This window comes from Anser cygnoides, chromosome 3, assembly GCF_040182565.1.
Source record: "Anser cygnoides isolate HZ-2024a breed goose chromosome 3, Taihu_goose_T2T_genome, whole genome shotgun sequence".
NCBI lineage: Eukaryota > Metazoa > Chordata > Aves > Anseriformes > Anatidae > Anser > Anser cygnoides.
This window is the reverse complement of record NC_089875.1, coordinates 72,468,826-72,489,142: the sequence shown is the minus strand read 5'-3', so window position 1 is coordinate 72,489,142 and position 20,317 is coordinate 72,468,826. Positions and strand designations below refer to the sequence as shown.

At 41.6% G+C, this 20,317-nt stretch overlaps 1 long non-coding RNA gene across 7 annotated transcripts in view; it reads left to right on the top strand.

Annotated features, from left to right (window-relative positions):
* Positions 1 to 20,317, top strand: part of LOC106032578 (uncharacterized) — a 31,805-nt gene that overhangs the window by 6,927 nt on the left and 4,561 nt on the right. For 3 of the 7 annotated variants that reach the window (XR_010830416.1, XR_010830415.1, XR_010830414.1), the window contains exon 3: positions 9,243 to 19,655. This is a non-coding gene — a long non-coding RNA (uncharacterized lncRNA). The remainder of the gene's footprint in view (positions 1 to 9,242; positions 19,656 to 20,317) is intronic. The other 4 variants (XR_010830419.1, XR_010830418.1, XR_010830417.1 and 1 more) reach the window with 4 other exon arrangements.

Sequence of the window (20,317 nt, the reverse complement as noted above, 5' to 3'; positions counted from 1 at the left end):
TTATATGTGTATAACTTTTTATCACCTCATATAATTATTTTCTTTTTTGGTGTTTGTTTCTTTCAAATAATTTTCCAGAACAAGCTGAATGTTAAGCAAAATAGCATTTTGAACCCTTTAGTTGCCTACCTTAAGCTACACTTGCTGAGTTTTGTTACATTTCCTTCTGAGTCTTTCCAGCTCCCAAAGAATTTCTGTTATTTTTATGTGAATTCCATCCAATTTGCTGAGATCTTTTTGGTAAAATGCCTAGAACTCATTGGTGAATTCCAGGTGTGGTTACAAAAAGCGTGGATGAAGAATTTATGGTTTATGTCCATACAGTCTTTTATTTTGTTTCAGGCATCCATATGACCTCCATGTGTAGGGCAGAATGAATTGCCAGAGGGTATTAATGTTTGGTTCACCAAGAGGCTTGAAGTGCTTAGTTAGTTGTTCATAAAGAAAATGTTCTACGGTCTGCCCTAGAGCTATAGAGAGGGAAAGTGTTATCTTCCTGCTCCAGGATACAATGCTTCCAAGTATGCAAGTTAAATCTAAATTAGTCTTTTTGTTGGTATTCTGTTACAAATTTATTTGTAGTTTCTGCTTGCTTGTTATCCTTAGATCCTTTACAAATATTATGCCTTGGGGTTATTTCCATCCTATTGAATACATTCCAGAATATGTTCCAGAATATTTTTCTCAGTCTTTTCCGTAGCAGTAGCTTGCTTTTTTCTTTAACTTAACTTCATCTTGCTGTTTTCTGACTGCATTTGAGCCACAGTAAATTACTTTGAGCTATCTCCATGTCCTCAAAGTTGTCCACATACTGGCTGCTCAGAGATTAATGAAGACGTCAAAGAAAACAAGGCCTCATAACAGTTCCTTTGGCACCGCACACACACACACATACATTGCTGCATGTCCTTTTTCCTAGAAGTCTTTTATTTGCTGACAGTTTTTACAGTTTTATCTCGAGCCCTGCAATATTCACTGTTTTCTTTAAGCTTCAGAATTTTTACACAGTCCTTGCTTGTTGTATAATCGCCTCTCGTTCAGCACTGTAATCTATCCAACACATTCTGAGGGATTTGGAGGTTTCGTGAGAGCACCAAATGCTTTCCTGAACTTGGAGTATGTAATATGTAAAGATTTCCTTTGGACCTTGTATTTTGTTTTGGCTTTTGGGAAGAGTGTTATTTGTTCTCTGGTAAGCTAAATATTGCCTAAGGTTCTATTGTCCTTTAAGGCTAACATGTTCAGACTTGCTTGGCCTAAAGTTGAGTTTAGTGTAGTTTAGAATTTCAAAGGTAGTGTTCTTACCTAGATGTTAAAAAACAAACAAACCAAAAAAACCCCTAATTTTATGTGGCAACTACTGAAAACCTGATTTAGAAAATGTTCACTTAGTAATGAGCTTAGTACTCTTTTTCTGTACTCACACTGATGGGGCTTTTCAATGTTTTCAGGGGGTTGCTTCCTCCAATGCAGATCTTAATGGTGTAATATATAATCAGGAGCAGGAGAAAAGAATGGTGTACGTACGTTCAGATGTATCTTCCTAAAATGCAGAAAGCCACAGAACACCATGGAACTATTTAGTAGATACTATTCACTAGATATCTGATATTTAGCCAGCAACTAGTGACATTTTATTTTGCTGTGACATCCATCAGTTAACACAGTTGCACTTCCTAACTCTTTCCAAAATCAAAGCACGCTTCCATTTGAAGATGCGAGTACTAGTATTTATGCTAGTTAATAGTACTGTAAGTATTATTAGATGTTGCTAGGTAAATGGCACATCTGGGAAAAGGCAGTGCAAACAGAGTGGCTACAAGTAATCCCGGAAAGATATTACTGGAAGTTCTTCCAGAACCTGGTCTTCCTACATGCAGATGTCCTATATAAATACTTTTGTGTGTGCTTGAGATATGTATAGATAATTATTGTTATGGTCCACTGATTACAGTAATATCTGCTGAAGGTTGATGCTGCACAAGTGCAGGTCCCTTCAGCAGACAGACCTACCTCAACAACTTTGGAGTCTGGCAAATAAAATAAATTTTCTTACCAGTACATTGGTCGTTTTGTATCTCAAAGCATGAGATAGATACTGTTCGAGATACAAACTTAGGAAGAATACAAATTTATAGAGTAGATCTGTTACTCTAATGAGATACGGTACTAGAAGTTAGGAAATATTGAAAGGAAAGACACCATAATTATGGATATTGGTTATGGACTTGTAGTCAAGTAGAGAAATCAGATACATTCACTCTGGAAGCTGTGCAGTTAAGTGACTGAGACTTGATTCTGTTACAATGTGGTCTGTGTTTCTTGAGTAGTCTTGCAGCTGCTGCAGTTAGAAAAGCAGTGATAGCTGTTTTCCTTCAGAAGCATTAATTTGATGGCTTGGCTAATAAGATTAAACAGCACTAAGCAAAATCCTTAAAATAATACCTACTGTGCCATATTCCAGTCTCCCCACCCACAGCACCGTCACCTTCCTTTTCCTATACTACTTCAAAAGCTATTTTGTGGAGATAGCATTTTGAGTAGCTGTGTTTCTCAGGACAGAACTTAGGCTTTTGACCTGCTTGGTATTTTTCCTCTAATGATTACATGATTTGTTCTCATTAGGACCATGTTGTTTTTTTTCAAAGAAAAATCGTTGATTGAAAGTATTAACACTTAAGGAAAAATAGGAAATGATTATGTTGTAAAATGAAAGGGTATCAGATTGTTCAGAGAGGAAAGGGAGCCTTCCAAGAAGTGATCACATTCTCACACTCAGCTTTAAACACATTCTTTATCTTTAAAAGGAAACAGAAGAGAATCACTCAGTAAATCAAATGTAGTCCTGGTCTCGTCTGCAAAACTGTATCATTCTGAAATAAGGACTTAGGTTTAGACATTGGAAACAACTGTCAGTGCCAAGACCTCTTGCGCTTTGAGAGAAATGGGTATGTCTTTCATTAGACGATACCTTTCTTGCATCTCTTGATTGTTTTTCTTCCTCATTGCGTGAAGATAGCAGTTATGGTGGCTATTCTGGGTGAATCTTTAGGTACCCATTTAAAAAAAAAAAAGATATTTTTGTACTGCAATGAAAAAGCTCTTAAAATCAGCAGAAAGATGTTTTTTTTTTTAATGTCTATTTGTTCAGAAAAGGAAACTGGATTTCTTACCAAAAAGTCTCCACCTTGACTTAGTTGTTGTTGGCAAAAAACCCACCCTGTTTAAAGATCACATGTTCTAGCTGCAATTTTTAAAATCTGTTTTTTGATAAAGATTTCACTGCCAGCAACCTGAGTTTCTCTCTATTGCTCCAGCACCAGATTACCAGTCAGCTCTCTAATTCTGTCTTTTTCTGGCTGGTACGGAATTGCTTTTTGCCTGGAGTAATGCAAAAATTGGTTCTTTTAGGCAAAAGAAATCAGCAACGTCCATGCGTTGCAAATTCCTTCAGAGTAGCTTTATCTTTTATCACTCTTTGAAAGTATTAGCATTTTTAAAATTAAATGGTTCTGTTTAAGAGTAAATTTTGCTCAGATAAGGAAAAAACATGGAAGTAGTTGCTGAGAGGGATAAAGTGCACTACCTGGAAATGTACGCTTTTCTTCTTACGTCCTGATGGAAAAGGAGATGAACAAGCATGTTAGAGTCACAGCATTTCTGTAAATATTGTATTGTTGGCATAATTTATTAGCATGTCCTTAATAAAACCAAAACATTTCTAGCTAACTTTATTTCAATCATCTATAAAATGAGAACATTGTTACTTCAGAGGTTAAAAAAAAAAATAAATCCAAGTTGCTTGGCAGTAAGTGTCCTGTGAGAGCAGAGTTCATGCTTTCCTCATTGGGTTCCTTGTAACGTTCCTTACCGTATCTTACCTGTTATATCCTGTGAACTAACGACGGACTAGGGAGCTTGCTGGGTCTCCCTGTGTCCAAAGGCTGTCCCCTGAGCCTGTGGGGGCATTGATTGTTACGGGCCCACCCAGACACCGTGAGCGATGAACAGTCTGGAGGTCAAACTTCTTCCGTGGTACCACTCTGCTCAACAGCACGAGCAGGGCAGCAGTGTCTCAGATAAGGTTTTGTAAAGGTGCCAATCTGCCAAACTCAGATCAAGACTTTTTCTAAAAGTCTTAGGTTCAGTCCCACTGATTTCTTTCTTTTCAAAGTGCTTCAAATGCATTAATTACTCTTTGTAACATCCAAATAAATGAGTAATAAGGGCACTTGCCTAGGAGTCCTTAGTCCCTCCACTCGGTGCTATGTGTGCAAGCTGTATAATCACTGTTCAATGAAAACATATAAAACAGGCCCAGGAGATTAAAGCATCCTTATTGTCTCTGGCCTCAAAGTCTTCCATTCCCCAGCCCTGATTGGCAAAATCTCAAGCTGGAGCTACGAGATACTTGGTATGCAACCATCTGCTGATGGGGGTGCCCTCCTACCAGACGGGAGAGGCTGGTTTGAAGTGCTTCAAGCAGTGGAATGCCTAAAATCCCATCTACGGTTTCCTCTCCAGCTGCTGCTGAATAATGCATAGTCCTAACCTCTGTGCCATGATGTAAGAGTAGGCAACAAAGGTATGTGTCCCAAAGGAGGGGGAGAAATCCCTAACTTCTGCCAAGACTTAGTTCTAGGAAAGCTCTCAGGCAGCAGATGTAAATTTGTGCCTGATGACTGACCTAAATTTCACCAAGGAGAGAGGCGGACTGAGCAGCAGTAAATAGCCTTCTGTAACCTGCCTTCCGAGCTGTCATAAGTGTGTCTGTGGTTAAAACTGTGAAGAATGCAGGGTTCTTGTGAGTTCCTGTTGCTAGGTACTGCTTCTCTTGGAGGACTAAACTCTCCAGTTTCATACATTTACCCATCTTTGTCATTCAGGTAGAGTGCTACTTGGTGCGAATAGCGGTGTTCTGTACTCGGTTTGCGTGGGCATAAACGGCCACACGAAGCACAAAGTTATAAAGAATTAGGGCAGTAGGTTTTATTTCTAATTAGGCCTCTAATCCTACAGACCGCTTACGGTTTTGCGTTGTGATATGTTCATGCTGTCTTAAATGGGACTACGTACCTGAGTGGAGTTCTGGGTGTAATTGCATGCGGGTTCCGATCTGGGCCATCACATTTTTGCTTATTATTCATACAGTAGAGCTGTTACGAATCGGGTACCTCTGCTGTTACCCCTTGCCCGGTCAGGGTGAGGGGAACCTGAAACTGTGTAATGGTTTGAGGGGAATCTGTTTCTGTGTAATGGTTTGCACTCCATTTCCATGCCTATCCAAACTAAGCGCTTGCTAAGGCACATCATACAGAGTATTTCAGCTGTGGGGTTAAGAGTCACAGGGCATAGATTTTTCAATGCAGAAGGTCATGAGGCTGCAGTTTCACTGGGCTGTGTGTTGTATTTGCATAGACAGATACTCAGTTAATGGTAGTGCAGAATGCTTTAATGATTTTCATTTGCATCAAGCTGTTCTCACCTCTTAGTAACATAATGGATAAATAAGAGGCCTTTTGTTTGCTCTTCATGAAAGTTACCAGTGATTAAGTGGTGCTGAGGGAACAGACTCATGCTCTCATTTAAAAATAAAAAAATAAAAAAAAAATCGACAACAAAACTGGCCTTCAAAGCTGACTTCAAAGTGACCTACTTCATTTTGATTTAAAATGGCACTTGAATAATTTTATTTTAATTTTCTAACATTTCCTAACTCAAAACACAGAGCTGGTCATTGCTAACAAAATACAGAAATAGTTGTTAGATCAGACACAAAGTTCTCGTCATCTGTCAGGGCGCTCTTTATGGTGTTGAATTACAAACAAAGCTCCGTACACTTAGACAAGCTTTTCTTCCAAATGGATTCAGCAGTCACTCTTATTATGAAAAATTATGTCCCGAATGTTGTTGCAGGTAAATTGATATCTTTTTGCGCTATACTATGGTGTCAGACAATGACATTTCATAAGAAAGTCCAAGCCAAGGGCTTGCTAGAGCAAATCTTTCCTTAAGGTGTTTCCTACAAGTTTTATTCTCAGATTTGGAATTTCCCTGTGGAAGATTTCTGCAAACCTTCCTGGAACATGGCATATTCTCTTAAGGACAGGGAGACTTTCACAGTGACTTGGGCCCTTGCAGCTCAGCATCAGCTTGTTGGGGACCTCTGCCACGCCTCAGCACAGAAGAGCCTCTTGAAAAGGAGTCAAAGGAAGTCTGACTATGTTATATTTTTAACCATTTTCTGAAGGACTTCACGTCCTTTCAGCCTCTTTCAGTGTTACCTGTAAAAAATCTGAGTGGCCTTCACAGCACTTTGAAAATAAAGCTCTGTTCTTAGATACATTTGCATCAGAATGTTTGTTCCTGATTTATAGGACCATGCATCATGACTCCATTAGCCTGTTTTTAGCACTGTCACCTCAGTGCCAGTATTTTTAAATATTTTTTCACCTAGATATGTTAGAGTTTCAGCTTTATGTGTGATGTTGAAAACCACAGCCACTGCATATCTTGAATACCCAAATTTCCATTGTCTCCACTTAGGGTACAAGGGTACAATATTCCTGATGTCAGCAAGGATAAACAATCTTTCAAGTACTTGGGTCTTTTATTTTCAGCTGATAACTTCTAGTCCTTTCAGTTTCTAGCCTCCTGCCTTAGAGATAATGATCTTGAGTACTTCTCGTGGCATTCAACTTCTCTCTTTCAATCCCTGAGTTATTTAAATCAGGATACAGAGCCTGACTTCGTGTATTTGGAATACCTTCCATTTTCACGGAATGAATCGGCTATTTGGGGAACACAAAACATGCAAATGCGGATCTGCTGAATGCGTAGTTTTATGGCCCTTCTGCTTTGTGTTGGCTGTGTGATTTGTCCACTGTCTGACTGGGGGCTAATTAAATTACTGAATGTACAATAAGAATATATTAGTCCATCTTTTCCTTCGCTGATTTTAATTCCTTTACTCCTCCAGTTAATTTTCGTTTGAATCTGCCTTTGTGTTCTCAGCGTAGCATAAAAGGACCAGGCAACAGCCTGAAAACAGGGGCAGTTGAGGGAAATTTCCATCTGCAGTCAATCTCCCCCACTGCAAGAGGAGCGTTGGATATCATTACACGTACGATAAAGATGGCTGAATTCAGCGATTGCTGCCTGACTAGCATAACAATTCCTTAGCAATTTGTTACAGGTTGGGAGGGCAAGGGTTTAGGATGACGTCTAGGAAGAGATCTTTGCACATGAGGATATGATTCTACCTTGGGTTAAGAATAAAACACTCTTTGCAGGTATGCATAATTCAGATGTATAGTAAGATGCAAAGTGTCTTCACGCATGGGAATCAGATCCACTACTGACAACATGTGTCAGTACGTCTAGACAGAGGTGTATTTTACATGTATTAGCAGTGTAGTTTTTGTGTTTACAGCATAACAACGGCCTTGATCATCTTAATCCGGGGTTTTTGCCCTACACTTATGCGCAACACTTAGAAGTAAAACTTACCAAGTATCTCTCACTAAGGAGACGTTGCGGAAGCAAACGCTGTAAGCGAAGGTGGAGCACTGTAGCTGATGCAGACAGAGAACTAAAGCAGCCCTACGTGTCCTTGCTATAGTGGGAAAATTTTGTTCAAGCACATCCTTATGTTTTTAATAGAGGGGGAGAAAATTGCTTCTGTGTGGCCATCCCTGCTCAGAGATTCTTCAAAACCAACGTTTTCCATTTTTCCTTCTTTATTTCTTTTTTTGGCTAGTAGTTGCCTCCATGAATTAGATTTATAAACTATGAATCTAAAGAGGATAAAATGTTGTCTAGAGAATTTGATCCAGATGTATGTTAGGGTTTCAATAAATATCCTATAAGCATTTAGGGTGAAGAAGGTTGCTGGGTTTTTTGTTGTTGTTTTGTTTTAAATAATCATCCTGGTTAACTTACAAGCAGCCAAATTCATTCTGTGTAAAAATCCAGGAAAGTCAGTAGTATTTCAGCAGGGATTCATGCGGCCCTTGGGTTTTGGACTGTATCATATTGCAAGCTCCTAAAATAAGACTGTTTGGAAAGCTATGGGCTTCCCATCTTTTTGTCTGGAAAAGTTATAAAATGGAACAGGCAGGCTTTTCACTGAGCTGCTGAGAATGCAATTCTGGCTATGCAATCAGGACTAAATAAGGAGCAAGATCTGCACTAAAAATAGAAATGGAGGCTGATCCAACTGCAGCATGAGTTACAATCCTTGCAAAGCGAAGGATTGGTAGGTTCAATTGAGGACACGCAGTTGCAGAGAATCAAATAAACTTCATCCTGCTCCTATAAAGCCATCATACCCTAGCTGCTCTAACCGGATTTTTACCAGTCAGCAAAACTATTAATCATCTTGTAAATTAACACGTTATTTCAGATTCGGATTTTTTTTTTTTTAAGAGAGGATTATATTTACCACATAGTAAGGGTTGGTTTTATGTAACTTTGGAGAATATAGGGGAAAAATGGCACAGATGGATTTACTGCAGTTTCTCACGGCTGGATGAATAAATTCTTACCACTCTTTTGGGTATTAAGCTAATGTGGCTGCTGACGTTAGGGGACTCTAAGTGGGCATGCTCAGCTCATTTGGCTATCTCACCGGGCCTGGTGCCTTGTCACAGACTGTACAGTTCACAGTGTGTTCTTTGAGGGAAGTTACTCTGCTTGTTTAAAGAATAAAGTCCAGAATGCTGTAGGCCAGTCACTCCTTCCCTCTACCGTATTTTGTCCTATCTTGTCCTGTCCTGTCTTATCCTATCCTTTATGGGTAGCACAGTTCAGAAAATGTTCATCTTTTATTTGTCTGTTTTGTTTTAGGTACCACATGCCTCATCAGCTTAATCCCAAAACTTGCCTAAGGAGTTCAAATACATTCGTTGATACAGAGTAGATTAATGTCACTTATTTATTGTTAGGAACACTGAGCTATTAGATGTTTGGATTACATGAGCACAGCCAGCTGCAGCTATGTACTGCTTGCTTTCTTTGCCTGTTCCTTCAAAAAAAATTAGAGGTTATATAACAGGCTTAGATAATTCATTGTATATTTTCAATTTCTTTAAATATGGTTACATGTGAAAATTAACAAAATTGGTAGACAACAAAGCAATCTCCTCTGTTACTTAAAAGTATTAATTTCTGGCTTTCAGTGAGCTGCAGAATTTGTTATTGAAAATGCACATTGTTCATGTACCTGTGCCTTTTAACTACAGGGGTAGCTCAGTCAGATTGGAAGACAGTGGAAGAAAAGCATTTGGATCCTTTGACACATGGGAAAGCTTAGACAGCAGTGAGAGCATGTGGAAGACGACCAAAAGACAGAGATCATCAGACTTTCACAGGCCAAGAAAAATTCACAGTGTCAGTGAGTCACAAATCAGTTGTTGCATTTTCCTTCCTTAGCTCCGTCCCCACCAGAATATCAGCTACAGTATTTCCTGTGTCCAGACTCCCGTCCCAGCACCCGTATTTCCTCTCTTCCACGTCCCACACTGAGCGCACAGCTTAGCAGAAGCCGAGAGCAGCTGCCTCACAGAAAGACGCGTTGATCAACACAATCTTCTTGATGGGGAGGAAGCAGCCTCTGTCTCCAGCTGAGTTCAGAGGCCTGCTGTTGTTGTTGCTGTTGTATTCTCATTACTTACGCTTATATTTGAAGAGCTGTATTTTCTGAGGGGAAGAAAAAAGGAGAGCATGCAGTCCAGGAGGCATAGAGAAGGGATGATGATCAGTAATTGCAGTGAGTAATTAATGGTGAAATATATATATCGTTGTGTTTTGGTCACATTCAAAACTTACACGGATTACTTCATTTACCAACTTCAGCTAAAGACTACACAGGGCTTTGTTCTCATTTAACTATGGGCTATGCATGCCCCATTTTTGTATACCTTTAGCTATTGTTCTTTGGTACGAATCATTTGGTATAATAAAAGCAACGTAAGCCTGCAGTGCAGATACACAAATATTAGTGACTTTATGGAAATAAGCTGCATACTTGTAGCAGCTTAATCATTATGCTTTAAAAGACCACACCCAATCCAACAAAGGATTTTGAAAATTATGTATGCAAAGAGAAAAATAATTTTAATGACATGTTTTAGGTAACTGAAGGTTATAGAAAGAGGAAATGGTCTTACTTGAACTCGCAGTTTCAGCCTAGGTAGATGCTTGTATGAACATTGTACCAGTTCACAGTGAGTTTGGTTATAGGTTAGGAGACAATGGTGGTATAACTGAAGTGTTAAAACGCCCAATCTGAATATGAACAGCTATGTAATTCTACCTTAGCTGCCTTTTTACTATTAATTTTGAATGTGATAAAGACGTAGGATTAGTTCTGCAGGTCCTTACACATGCAGAATGAATGAATTCAAATTAAGGATTTTTTTTTTTCCTTAAGTAGGATTTGTTTGTTTTTGTCAGAGCCCTTTCAAAGTACAAGGAGAGGTCACAGCTGTTCTTTTCATTCACATGTAATCTGGTAAAACAAACAACATATGTATCGGGCATAAGAGTTTAGCACTCAGAACACAGGGATTTGTATATGAATTTGAAAACTGTAAATAACAAATTATGGTTAACCTTTATCCTACCGCCCATCAACCTGATTTGTTAGTAAAGATTTGTGTTGGAATTGAGGTTTTCATGTGCTACATTGTTCAGAAAAATAACACACTCTCCAAGTGCAAGATAACAAGGTCCACGTTTACATTCTCAGCTTTAATTCTAATTGTCGTGTCTTCTAGATTTACATAATTAGTACATTTACATAATCACTTAAGACCTTCATCTGCACTCCAATAAAAGTAGACCTGACCTGAAACCTTGCTGAAAAATCACACTTATTCACATTTTGTACTGCAAGCGTACAGGACTGACCACAGATGTGGGCGCACAGCCTTTTCTTGAGAGCTTCATGGCACCTGGGTACCTGAGTGAGCTTGGTGGTTCAGCGCACTAGCACAGAAATGCTCACAAGCATTCTGCTGGCAGTCCTTGCTGCCATAATATATCTGGAGCAGATAGGGCCTGGGCAGAGGAGGTGCAGAATATGGTGTGCTTACATCTGGTCCGAAGGACTTTTCGTTCCATTACAGTGTAAACATAGTTGTGATGTTATTTACCCTGTGAGAAAGAACATCCAAATACTGAGGATTAAAAAACAAACCAAAAACATGTCACTGAGTTTCTTGCAAGTCAAGTGGTAAGATTAGCTGAATACTTTGTAAATACTAATCAATTTGTCTTTCTCCCTTTTTTTTTTCCATGATGGAGACAGCTACAGAAACCCATCAGTTTGCACACTGTCACAAGGAGATTTGCTTTTGCAGTAGACGTTGAACCTCCCTTTGACTTTCTCAAAGCACAGAACCTTTACCTCTCATTTCACTCTAAAAATACTGACAATTCAGGGGAAATAGGCTTCCTAGACTGAAACAAGAAAAAGCAGACAAATACTTCAGCGCAGAATAGGTGTTTGCAATTCTGTTAGATGATAGTAGTGAAGATGAATTTCCTGTAGGAAATGAGTAACTTGTGGGATATGGGTTATATCTTGTCAGCATATAAGTCGTGACAGAAAGTTATAATTTGATAGTTTTTGGATGGCCTCTTTACAGTTAGGTCAGACCTTAAAACCAGTTTCCAGTGGACAAATACTTGCAACAGAAAAGCCATCATGATTGTTAGCTATCTTATATGGCTTCGTGTCAATACTGTGCGAATGTGGCATTGCTGTCTGTTCCAGGAAGAAATTAAATTATGATACTTGCATGAAGTCTTGTGTGTGTGTGTGTTGTGCATAGTCTACAAAGTAGCTGGGTAAAAGATTTCAGCACTCCTATTCGAAACACAGACAGGAAATCAAGAATATTTGGAGGCATCTTCTCAAAATAGAGTTGTCCTGAATTGACATCTATCTTCAGGTCAACGAGAAGTTGATTTCTGCATTTCAGGCATAGGTGTTTCCTTTTATACTTACCTGCCAATCCTTCTAATTAGCAGATTACTTGGCAAAATCAGTGGGACTCAGCAAAATTATCTTTTTAATCTACACTTGCCAAAAGAGTTCTGGTTTCCAGATATCCTGAATAGGATAGTCCTTAAGGACTTCTCTGCATTCGGAGCCACAGAACAAAGGAACAGTTTGATATCTGGACTTAAAGTTGTTTCCTCTCCTATCCTGAATGCTGGATGGCTGTTAAGTATAGGAAGTCCTGCTTTTCACTTGGTCTTGATCAGTGGTAAGAAGGCCTATGAGGCAAATTTAATTGGTGAAGGAAATGAGATTTTCCTCCTAGAGCTCTGAAATATCTCGAATACATTTAAGGAATTGCTGCGTGACATTTTAAGCTATCTTCTGGCTTTAGAGCAGTAGCCAATCCTGAAAGGCTGAAAGGAGTTCAGAAGTCTGTACTCAGTGGCTTCTCCCACCTCGCTGATTCTTGAAGGATCCAAGCAAGGTAAATACGACAGTTCTCCTACCTCAGACTGAAACCTGTGCCTGGACCCATCAGCCCCCTCCTTGGCAACAGCTTTATGCTCTCAATGACTTCTGTCAGCTAAAATGACCTCCTGGAGGCTGTCACCAGTGAGAGGAGCAAAGGAGGAGCTGATCCCTCTCTTGTAAGTGGTTACAGAGCATGTAATGACATCCTCTGATTTCTGCCAACAGTGGTTACAGAGCTCCATCTGTACTAGAAAATCCATCTTTCCATATTCTTCCCTCAGACCACACGTTCCAGGTGGCAGCGTCATCTCTCCACACTTGGGGTGTAACCACTACCCTGTTAACTACAAAATGTGAAGTGTTTTAAGACATTCATTTGACATTTCCTACCTGGTTGTATTCCCCACTGCAGGTCTGTTTTAAGATTATGGCAGGTCACAGTCCAGGTAAAGCATCGGATCTTGATCTGTCAGCAGCGTCTGCGTTGGGAATTTCACCAAGGAAATTATTTATCTTAGGCATCTACAAAGCAAGTACTTGAAGCTCTGTCTTCCCAATTTGATGGATGTCACGTAGAGTATATAACAACTTTTGGAGGGAAGAAACGTAAGTGATGTTCCAGCCACAACCACAAGACTCTGCCATGGAAGAAACTGATGACTGCTGTGGAGTACACTGTGATGGAAATACGGCGATGTATTGCATGCAGGTAGCTGCCAGGAGGAGGATCTTAGAGAACGTTACCTATCAGTAATTGGTTAGTGCTGGGTGTGTGCATATCCCAGCCAGCCTCCCATTTTCTTTTTGTTACAGTCCTGCACACCTGGAAATTCTCATACACATAGGGTGCACTGCGTGTGCTATTGCCCAAATTAAAATCTCAAGGAGCCTGAAGGCTTATATGTGCTATACCACATAAACAAATGTTCAGCTCTGGCAGATATGCATTTACACCTCTCCTAGAACTCTCGTTGCTGTATCATAAGTAACTTTTCATTCATTCTGAGGCATAAAAGGCTTTTCTACAGGTTCCTTGTGCAATTAAACTAACAGTATCTGATAGCATAAGGATATTCAATCTTACAAATAAATAGCTTGTTTTAAAGCTATGCCTGCACAGCAAGTGCAGATATTTAAGAACCCAAGTAAAATTTTCAATGCATTGCCAGGCAAACAGTTTTAAGATGGAGGTAAACCCTCATCCCTAAAAGCAAAAATATGGACCAATCTACACAGAAATAAAAATTGGCAAGAAAAGTTCACATTTGCTCTCGAAGAATTCCGTACATTTCCAGATTACAGCCAAGCAAAACCCAGGTACACATCTGTCTCCAATCTGCATGCTTGCAGGATGTATCTTCTGCCAATTCATCCCTTAAATAATTTCTGAGTAATCATATTGTTGTCATATACAGTTGCTCGAGCTTATTCAGTGTCTCGTAAATAATAACAGTAAACAAAACCAGGGAGTAGATATCGCACAGGGTGATGGGAAAATAAGGACTAAGGAGGCTAAAAAAAAAGTAAGAAAGACTGGGAAAATAGAGCAGAGCAGAAGGAGAGCAAAAGAATAAGCTCTGAGGAAAGTCAGTGCCAATAAATGTAATACCATACTCTCAAGAAAAAGAGAATAAAGCACAGATGGAAACGGGAGGATATGTTCATCCAAATCCATTATAGGAAAGCAAGCTGATTGTTTCTGTTATGTTCTTTACGGTGTTTTAACACTACTTCTGTATAAAATCATGCACTGTCATCGGTGAGGGAAAGGTATACCTGGAATTCAGATGGTCCCTTAAAAGGAAGCATGCGCTGTACAAATAGTGAAGCACAGAGACAGGAAATAAATGATGGTGGCCATTCCTAGAGAACTCACAGGCCTTCTGAAAGCTAGGGATCGAATTCAGACTTCATTCTCCAGTTTAGTTAAATAAGCTACAACTGTTAGCAGCAGGTTTGTTTTCTTGTAAGTCAAACTCCAGTCTTACCTCTGCCCTTTTCTTTCAGTGAAGGACCAGCACGTACATATGAACGCAGAATTATTTTATTTTCTGTAATGATCAAACCCAAATGTTACTTTACCTTTGCCAGCTTTGTGTAGGGTGATGTGCCATCTTGCACATTTATTTTCCTGGAGTGATTCCCAGAAGTATGCTATGCTTTTTCTTGCTCATGTCTCACTAGCTTTATTTATGAGTTGTGTACATCAGGTTTTCAGTCCCTGGGGACAGGCCTACACAGGAAATCTGTAGACCATATTTAATACATACAAGTATGAGAGTAGTAAAAAGCGTGATGATACTCCAAATGATCTGATTCAAAATTTCAGCTAGATCATGGCTAGGTTGGTGTCCGTGTTTTTAAACCACAAGCACCTCTATCTGCTTTGTCACATAGGAGGAAAAGATGTGGTAAAGATTAGTAAGTCTAAAAGAAATTTTACTTAGCACTCACTGATGCTCTTCAGCTGCTAAATATTTAGAAATTAAAGTCTCACAATACACCTTTGTAATAGTTATGTAGTGCTAGAGGACTGAAAAATGAAATACCATAGCCTGATTCTCTATTTGGAATTCCTAGCCTCAGTAAGCCTCACGTTTTCAAAAGCCTCTATTAATTCTTGTGGATTTGATGAATTCATTTTTCTAAAACTGGACACATGGAGCTCAGGGGAAACAAATTTAACATAAAAAAAACATCCTGGCTTTTTTCATTTCTAGCTGCTTAGTAGAATTAAGAGTAAATGATTCTTACCTGAATTGTTTTAAGTGAAGTGGGGGAAAAAAGTCTTTCGTGTTCAACATCCGTATATAATCTGAAACACCAAACATACAAGTAGAATTGAAGAGAATGCTTTGGGGAGGTATGTTCAGTTCCAAATATCAAAACGTGATTAAGGACAATGAGCCAACATTTCCAGGAGACTTCCCTGTCAAGTGGAAACAAAGAGCAAATTTTCACTTGAATCACAGAATTACAATTAAGTCATCTCCGATGACTGCACCTAATAGCAGTATCATAATTTTGAAGTTATTGATTCTTACTGATTGCATAGAAAATACAGTTTTAAAGATAACTTTTTTTCTCACTTAATAGGTGCATGAATTGGCTGGAAAATAAATCAAGATAAGGCCCTCTTTCTCCCATGCCATCACAGCTGGAGACAAGCATTTTGCTGATGAAAGCTGATTGGTATCATATTATCCCCTTGATTACACCTGTGCAATCCCATTAATTGAGAAATAGCGTGACCTGGGGAAACGTAATGGCTGGTAACGTTATATAGGAAAGCTGATCTACAAAGCTTGATGTACATGTTAAGCTGCAGGTGTATTTAAAGGTTGGCTGCCTGAAAAAAAAACACAACACACATCCCCCAGAACGTGTGTGAGGCGCCGTAACCACCGGACCGTTCCTCAGAACAGAACTGATGGATAAAGCCCTCCTTCACTGAAGGAGTTGTTAGGCATTGGGATGGGCTGCCCAGGGAAGTGGTTGAGTCACTATCCCTGGGGGTCTTTAAGAGACGTTTAGATGTAGAGCTCAGTGATATGGTTTGGTGGAGGACTTGTTAGCGTTAGGTCAGAGGTTGGACTCGGTGATCTTGGAGGTCTCTTCCAACCTAGACGATTCTGTGATTCTGTGATTCACTCCGCAGTGCGACTGCAGAGCAGGAGGGAGCGGCAAGGGCTTTAGTGTGGTAACGGAGGTAGCGCTGCCCGCTTGGTTCCACCACGTGTCAAGGGAGATGTCGCACCTGCTGGTGATGCTCAGGACGGACGGGCGCTGAGGTGGCACACTGCTTACCGCCCTTCACCCTCTTGTTTCTCCTGCCACCTGAGCTCCCGAAGCAATTCCCTTTAAGATGGTTCTCCCCGTGACCCTAAGGAACAGATTGCTCAGGGGATTACATGGAGTGAGGTGGCCTGAGGACAGCGCTACTGAGGCTGGCTTTGCAGCTGCTGCCAAGTCAGCTACTGCTTGCTGGGTCTGGGGCAAAGCTGGTCTCAGCAAGGAGCTAAAAGGAAAGGTGTCATCCGTGTCCCCGTCACATATTTTCTGATTTCAGGGTCCCAAGTAAAACCAGTTACCTCACTTAAAGCCCACCATTCACGTATCTCTCCCCGTGCTCGTTCAGTACCGTACGCAGCTGAAATGGTCGCCCCCTCCATCCTGACACCTGAACATAGTAATGTTGCGCATGGTAATGGGAGCACGCGAGTGTTGCTGGTCAGGGAGCAGAGGCTGCTGGAGTCTTCCCATCACCTCGGTCCCAGGACCTGAAGAAGACTTCCTCAAAGGCACCCCGTCCGTCGTACACTTGCTGCAGCCACCAGCTGAGCCAGGGATATAGCACTGGCCTTGGAGAAGCAGCGCCACAATTTCTGCCAGCTGATGGGGCTGGAAAAAGCACATCCATCCCATGGAACAACAAACTGGGGAGAGGTCAGAGCTGTCAGGTGCTGTTGTCCTACCCTGGTCATCGGTCCTGGAGGGGTTGGCCAAATCTGCAAGAGATGCTCCCGAGCGGGGCTTGCTCTTTGACCTCTGCCACTGTTGCCAGTGAAATGAGGTTTACCCTGCGGCAATTCAGGCTGACTTAGATTTTTAGATTTAAAATAAATCAAACTAGTTTGTGTTACTCATGAGTTTATGGTCAGTTCTTGTTTGGTTGGTTGGTTTTGTTGGTTTTTTTTTTTGGGGGGGGGTATATGGTTTTCTTTAATAAGAAAAAAATCACTCAGAGGCATGACAAGGCGTGCTTTGCAAATGGTTACACTTAGCTGTAATCTGCCTGGTGGAGTGCTCGGCAAACTGCAGGAAGAAAAATGCGCTAGTTTGAACTGGATTTAGGAGCGAGGATATTTCGATTTGGGGCAGCCGAAGGAAAATTGTACAACACTGTTGTGCTGTCCTGAGCAGGAGAAGAAGCCAATGAATTGCGTGCTTTTTCCATCTTTGTAATCGGTTTGTTATGCACAGAGCAATGCCGTGGGATTAAGCATTTTGTCTGCTGGGTTTCCCCTGGCAGCATGTGAAGAAGTTCATTATAAGTGCTTATCACATGATCCACTTAATCAAACCACTGGAACTTGGAGAATAAGTCATTCTAACAAGACCCGTCAGAGCTGCCTTATAAACCACTTACTGATATACTCTTCCTGGGTTAGCGTACAATGAGTTTCCTTGTACCTCAGGGTACGACGCAGGAAGTTCATTATCCCCAGTCCGAATTCAGACGTGAAGAAAGGAAGCAGGGCTTACAAAGAGGCGACAGATAATTTGCGCAGGACTCTGGTTAGCCTCTCAAATCCCTCGCGTAGCGGGACTGCGAGCTCTTCGTAAGAACAGCCTTCTGGTTTTCCGTGCTACGCACGGGGCAGCTATCTCCATGGCTGCTTTTAGTGTTGTGAAATACAGATGACACAGGAGAAAATACTTTCCGTTGTTTGATTAGATGCTTAAATGGAAGCACGTGGGAAAAAAAAATCAGAAGCGAAACCATGCTTTTAGCAGGGCAATAGTACATATTCTGCGTAACAGTAGCAGAGCCGACATCCGGCTGATGCAAAACGCCCTGAGAGCCTGCTAAATCCCAGCGTGTGCTAGGGTTTGGAGTACTTAGACGTGTGTGACAAGCTAGGAGCACACACACGCGCTGTCTGCAGCTCGTGTTTGTGTGCTCCGCGCCTGGTGAGGTAAGATGCCCTTCCCCGTGATGTACCTAGGGACTGTTCTGGATGCAGGGAACCGGCAGGTGGAGGCTCCTCGAAGGCACTCGTTTTACTGAGCCCTGCCACAAGCGGTGCGACACTAGACTTTCTGGCACTCCCTGGGTTTTGTCACCGATGTTATTTCACGGCCAGTGTCTCACGAGGGCATGCAGAAGCTTGCCTTTCGGCTGCCTGCTGAAGGACAGTCTGGGTGCCACCACGTACGTTGGCTCGGACCAGCCTTAGTGTAGAAATGCCCAGATCATTTTCCCAAGCAGCACCCTGTCTACGGGCAGTAGTGCTGCTCAGCTGCACCTCTTCTTTCACCTCCCAAGCTCACGTGAAAGCGGCGTAGTGTCACACCAGATTGAAGGTTGCTTTGCGTGGGGACGCACAGGCTGAGCCTGACGTGGGTCTCCGGATGAATTTTTTGTGCTGGAAATTGCCATTGGAACAAGAAGCATCAAGTAGGTTGAGGCGACATGCTCTGTAAGGCATGAAAAACAGGGAGGTGTGCAGGGCTGAGTAGCACGGGCAACAGAAACAAAAAAGCAAGCTGGTTTGATGGGGATTATGCTTTATTTCCTACAGTAGCTCCAGTGAAGCAGGTCAGAAGGTTCATGCCATCGTCCAGGTACCGCTTTGAGAAAACAGTGAAGCCTGTCTCTCCAGTGCCAAAGTCCAGCCAGCCCAGAGCTTTAAAATTCGTCCTGCTGATTGCTGCTGGGCCCAGCCCAGAGTGAGCACGGGGCCTGGACTGTGTCCGCCAACAGACGTGAGGTTTGGGATGCACGGATTTCATTCCTACTGGCAGAGTTAGGCGGTGATGCTGTGTTGCTGCTCTCCTTGTACTTTAACCCTGGCTGTCTTGCCTCGGTAAAACCATGGGTCTCTTGGCCACGGATGTACTGATGCATCAAGCTGGCATTGCTAGGGCTGCATACCAGCAGGGATGGTGCTGCTTCAGTGGGTTGGTTTCCAACTGATAAGTTAAAGGAGGACACACGAGCCTGAAGGAAAATACCATTTTGCTGTCTTTTTCTTCTTCATTTTAAAAATAGGTAAAATAATTTACCTTTGACTCTTTCAACATAAAACACGTAACAAAAAAGATGAATCTATACTAGCTGGTTAGTTTGGCTACTTCCTTCAATTTGATTACGTTATAATTGATTTCTTCCTTCTCACCTTTTTATCACGCTCCCCATCTGTCTTCCCAGTTTCTGTTGTGCCTATTCAAAGACCCCATCTCGTCTCTTCTGGGACCGTCTCACTCCTGGGTTTCTGCTATTTCAGCTCCGACACCAGACGGTGCTTCGGGAAAAAAGCATCTCAGTTCTAAGAGTGGGAGGAAAATGGACCCATAAAAATACAAATTATTTGTATGTGCATAGTACTTGTCAGTAAGCCTCAAATAACTTCACCTAAGTGGCCCATTTGCTCTCATCTCCACTCCTCAGGTAAGGCACCTGGAGCAGAGCGAGTTGATGGTGTTCTGCTGTCTGCAGCAATTCGGTAGCGAAATGGAGATAAATGTTCTTCTTCTAAATGATTTCTCAGTGCCTTATCCATTGCCCTGTACATGGGGAAATACACTTTTGAGCATCTGAAATCATTATAGGCAGGGATATCTTTAGTCGTCTTTAAAGAGAAATGGTCGGTTGTCCTCTGAGCACTGTTAATTTGGCATCGAAGAACGATTGGTTTTGGTGTAAATACTGAGACTGGCTGTCAGTGTCTGCACGTCCTGGCTGGGGGGCAGCTCTGGGAGGAAGGCTGCGGTGGGTGCTGCGTGCTTGTGGCTGCGTGCACTCCTGTACGTGAGCGAGGTGCACGCAGCATCCACTGAGAGTTTAAGCGATGCTACCAGCCCCTAACCGGAGTGGTTTTGGTCAGCACCAAGCCAGGCTGAACTCTCTCTGCCAGCCTAGGGATGAAAGGCCCTTTAAATGCATTAGCTACTCCTGGGCTGTTCAGCTCAATCCCCACTAGTGTTATCTTTTTAGAAGTCTTTCTCACTAAATTGCTTCCTTTGAAGACCGCAGGCTCTTTAACAGCGTACTGCAGCACCCGCTGCTTGCTGAAAATCCCGAGGCCGGCACGCTGGAGCACTGCGATGCCA